The following is a 5328-nucleotide window of genomic DNA, read 5'->3' on the forward strand; positions in this document are numbered from 1 at the left end:
ACTCCTCTTGGCCAATAATACTTATGGTCTTGATTTATGATTTAACTCACACTAGTTTATATTGATTTATTAGTTTATATTGATTTATTATAGTTGGATAAACGAATATCCATTATCACTTGTCATATGCCATTTGGATTGCACCTACACCAATACTTGCGAGAGGTGGGACGAAGACTCGGTTGTAAAAAGGCTCTGAAAGGTCTGAAGCACCAAATGAAAAGAAAGCGCGATAAGTAGCTGTGGTTAAGAGAGATAGCTTAGCGTTCAAAGGGTGGAAAAAAGCTTCTGAAAAGGGCATCATCTGCCTATGGAGGTCGGTATGTTAACCAGCGCACGAACTAGCACGAAGTTTTCTCACCCATCACTTCCATAATATATCATTTGGGTTACACCTTTTTAATTGTCTTGTATGAATGTTTTTCCTCACTTTATTTTAATTTTAATTATTATTTTTATATTAAACGCACATTAATATGCACTTGTTGGCTTTCAAATTTAAACTCTACTTATTATTCAGTGTGTTAAAATTCTAAATTATTTATTATTGAGACCAAGTCCTTCACATCCCCATGGGAGACCAAACTCCTTAGGTAGTCTTTATAGACTCTTTCAAACACAAATTTTCAATTTAATACGCACATTTTTCAATTGGTATGATGACTGGATACACCTTGAATAGCCCTTATCCATAGTTAGTATTTATAGACTCTTCCGAACACAAATTTTCAATTTAATTCACACCATTTTCAATTTGTATGATGAGTGGGATACACCTTGGATAGCCCTTATCCACGATTCTTTGGATTTGTATAATGAGAGAGAAATTGACATATATATATATATATATATATATGAAGTTGTAAAGTTCTTGTATTTCTTATATGAAATTGTAAAGACATGTAAAATTGATCAGTCCCTTGTCTAGCCTCTAGCCACCATCAATATAACGTGCATAATGCGTAACTATGAAATGCAATAATCTTGCTCTACTCTATAATTGGACATGTCAAGGTAGTACATGTCACCATTTCTTGTTCTACTTCAATATTTAACTGAGTATTTAACTGAGTAGATGGTGGTTGATGAGAAGATAACAATTCCAAATCAAATTATTATGATTTTGTCACCCTTTCTTGTTCCACTTCAAAATTTAACTGAGTAGATGGTGGTTGATGAGAACATAACAATTCCAAATTAAATTATTCTGATTTTTTTATTTTCACACTTTGCTATTTTCTTTACACCCTTAGAATGTACAGAAAAAGTAGTAAGTTATATTCAACGTAATTTGAAAAGTGAAAATTATAAAAATAAACCTGTAGAAGGTGTCAAACAGCTAGTGGACTACAAACAACTTCAATACACCGAAAAATGATGAGACCAACTAGCATAAAACAACTATAAAATTATTGAATTGTTCAACGATCGTGCTGTCAACAACTCTCGTATGGCTAAAAGCTTCTGTGAGTCTGTGGCCCCACCAAGGAAATTCCCAAAACTATCCCTGTAATCTGTTGTGTCTTGTACTGAATGGAACCGATGATAAGATTCGATTCTCAGTACGAAATCTGATAAAATAAGATAAAATACGCTGATCACTGACCAATATCCGTCCAACTCTGGCCCATACCAATAATACCAATACCATTGTAGCAGGCAATGGACCAGAAGGAGTCTCGTCCCGCGCCGGCCTCCAGGAAAGTGCTGTATCAGTAATGAATAGGCCGAGATATTCTATATTCATGATTGGTTGTTACCAATTGTAGCAGATGGATGAAACATTTTTGCAGACATTTTGGATATCTGAATAAAGGTCCGACTGCCGATCCTGCTCAATGCCATCACCGGTTAGAGATGCTGGTCTTGCCACAGAAAAGAATGCTGAGATAGAATCACCGAGCTTCCGAGTAGATGTAATGCCTATCTCACTAGCCGAACCTGAAGGTCGTAAACCGGGTTCTCCATTCGAACCGCAGATGGAGCCAATAGAATCTCGAGAGTCCCGGAGTCGCAGAGAAAAAGCCGCAGCTCCCGAGAAGAAAATTACTCTGCTTGCCTTCAGGCTTGCTATTCTGGAGAAGGCCGCCAGCGGGCTCGGAACCTTGGCCTTCGTCTGGGCGACTGTCGTCCTCCTCGGAGGCTTCGCAGTAACTTTAGGAAAGGTAGACTTCTGGTTCGTGAGCTTAATATTGTTGACAGAAGGTGCTCGCATCTTCAGCCGAAGCCAAGAGCTCGAGTGGCAACACGAGACGACGCTAATATCCGTGGCGACACTCAGAGACAGTGCTAAGCGGCTGAATCGCAGGTTTTATATTAATGGCAGCAACTCTATCTTAAGACGAATCTGCATATGGTTTAGATATAAAAATACCCAAAAACCAAACATCAACGTTCCGGAAGTAATTTCTGGTGTCGATAATGGTGGTTTATTGAAGAGGACTTGGTCGACGTCTAAGGTTCAATTGGTGCCTTATACCGGAGGTTTGTCCATATCCCAAAACGCCAGCCAGATGCTTTTCTGGCTTCAATTGGTGTCGGCTTTGACATGCGTTGTCTTGTCCCTCTATCGGCTAGCCAGGCAAGACTTCGGCCTAGATTCAGGTAGGGATACCAAAAATCGGAAATCCGCTCTCAATATTTTTTATGGCCTTGCCCTAGCCGAAGCGCTTCTGTTCCTTCTTGAGAAGGCCTACTGGCAATGGAAGATCATTGCACGAAAATTGCTGTCAGAGGTCAACGCAGAATACGGCTTCAGTCGTTCAGAGCTCCGCACAGTTCGACGCTTTTTCTATGATACATATTCTCGGTGCGTCAATGGAAGCGTTTTCGATGGGTTGAAGATGGAATTTGTATCATACAGCATGGAGCTGCTGCAGTCCAGCGCTGTTGATTTACAACTGACGGGGGCTCGAGTCCTGTCCGTTCTTGCCAATAAAGATCAGTTTGCAGAGGAGACTTTGCAGGCGATCGGAACCACGCGAGATGTGGTGGAGAGGCTGATCGAGATACTGAATTGGAGGAACCATCACGAGCAGGAGATTCGAAGAGCGGCTGCAGAGATCATCTCGAAATTGGTCAAGAAAAACCAGAATCGCATTCGAGTGACGGCCATCGCTGGGTCCATGGAATCTATAGCATCTTTGCTTTACGATAGTAAACAGATTGAAATCCATTCGAGGTTTTACGGGAATGCATACGATTACTCTGTTTTTAGTCTTCTGGGGTTGAAGATATTGAAAAACCTGGCCAACGAGCACGACAACTGCGCTAAGATAGGAAGCAGCAGAGGGCTACTTCCTAAAATTATAGGGCTCACAGAATTAAACCCCAACGCGCCCTAATCCGGAATCAAGACGGCAAAGCTCGTTCTGCAGCTCATGGGAATGCTGGCAAGCAGTACAGGCTCGACAAGGAAGGCCTTAAAAAAGGGATCTCGGAGATAGTCTTCGCCATAAGCAATCTAAGAGAGGTTATTCATTACAGAGAAATAACGACGCATCGTCTTCGACATATTGACGGATCTTGCTCTCGAAGACGAGGGCCGAGAGATCATCAGCGGCACTGGGGGAGTTTTCCGTAGTCTTCTCTCTGTGTTTTACATGGAGAGGATTAATAATAATATAATAAGTGGATCGGGCGAGGATGAAACGAAGGAGCTCGTGACTAACGCAGGGGAAGCCCTGGCTCTGCTTTCACTCGAAAACAAACAAAACTGCCGAAGAATGATGAGCATTAAGCTGCGGGATCAACCAAATTTGATCACCAGACTGATCTCTGTGCTAGACGACTCAGTTCAGGGTTTTCATGTAGCAAGAATTCTTCGGAATTTGTGCGCATATGCAGAGGCAGATTATGTGGAATTGAGGAAAATCGCGGCGCAGGTGGAGTTTATTCAATTAATAGAATTTCGTTTTAAAATTATAGTCTTGTGAACTCTTGCAGTTCGATCTCTCAACAATTTGATCCAATCGATTAATTTCTTGTGATATTTTATGCCAGGTTTTGAAGTTTGTGATGGAGCAACGAGGCAAGCATCAGGAAGCAGCAATAGGACTTGCTGCGCAGATCTTCAAGTTCATAACCAGATCTGATTTCGATCGTGTGTTCGAAGAATCGAGCGGTGTAACAAAAAGTTCGCTGATTTCAGAACTTGTAAAGGTTATCAGAAATCACCCACGTCCATCGAACGAGGTTCCGAGTATTAGACGGTTTAGCATCGAGCTTCTGATCAGTGTTATGAAGATAGACAGGCTTGCAGTATTAAGCAGTTTGACCACGGAAATGATAATAGAGTTGAAGGAGACTTTGGAGGCCGTTATGGAGACAACGTCAGAAATGGAGAGTTACAGTACATTCTCCGGCAGTGTAGGAGTGAGTAGGCATCGCCTCCCTATCTCATCCCTGGTACAGTCGGCCATGGAATTGCTTGGTGATGATCAGGAGGAAAAGTGAAAAGTATATGACCAGGTCGACTGGCCTATTCGCCATAGAAAAAAAGAAATCTGTAAAAACAAAATATTCGGTGAGATACATTTGTCAGGCTTACGTGGGCTGGCCATGGTCAATTGGCCATAGCTTCATGGACCTCGTTCGCGGTTTTCGTGTTGGTGTGATGTGTCACGTGAACTTTTAAGTTGCCCATTAAGTTGAGGAGTGCGGAGCTTATAGTCATTGAAATCGTGGAAATCGGAATAATCGATCAGGAATTAACCATCGGGTTAAGATTTAACTCAAAGTGTTATAAACTTTTGTTTATTTTTTATAGTTTAAAAAATAATTAACTTGTAGTTTGTTATATTTTTTAACAATAGATTAGTTGGTAATGTGTAATGGTATTTTGTTTTATACCGATTAAATTTGAATTTTAATAAAAGTATATGATTTCATTAAAAATGTATGGCATATTATTTTGATTTTATTTAATGAATATTAAGTATAAATAATATTTAGTATAGTTGAAACTCTGCTCCTTTACCAATTAGCAATGGTTATGTTTAACAATGAATTATGAAAGTAAGAAAGAAGAGATAAAATTGTCATTTATTAGTTACAAAATGTAATAATTTGATAAATTTTGTAATATTTATATTTAAAATAATATAATTTAACTTCGTACAAGTTGTTATTAATTCAATGATGTACATGCAGGTTGTGATAAATTGACCAGGATTTTTTAAAGTGGCCCACCGCATTCCTTGTAAGGTGGAATGTGTCAAAGAAGAAGAATTCATTCAAATTATAAATGATGTTGGGTGCTTTTCAATATTTCTCTTAATGAAACAACACTTTCTAGTTCCACTAATTCTAAAATGGGCAGGGCTATGC

The 5328-nt window shown here is 39.7% G+C and overlaps 1 pseudogene across 1 annotated transcript; it reads left to right on the forward strand.

Moving 5' to 3' along the window:
* Nucleotides 1–1562: 1562 nt before the first annotated feature.
* LOC149230911 (uncharacterized) lies at nucleotides 1563–4653 on the forward strand (annotated as a pseudogene). Its single transcript, XR_016248034.1, has 2 exons — nucleotides 1563–3884; nucleotides 4003–4653. The product of XR_016248034.1 is annotated as an uncharacterized LOC149230911 (transcript).
* Nucleotides 4654–5328: the final 675 nt, after the last annotated feature.

The sequence above is a fragment of the Pinus tabuliformis genome, chromosome J (assembly GCF_031772625.1).
Source record: "Pinus tabuliformis cultivar Carrire ecotype Pingquan chromosome J, CPIR1, whole genome shotgun sequence".
NCBI lineage: Eukaryota > Viridiplantae > Streptophyta > Pinopsida > Pinales > Pinaceae > Pinus > Pinus tabuliformis.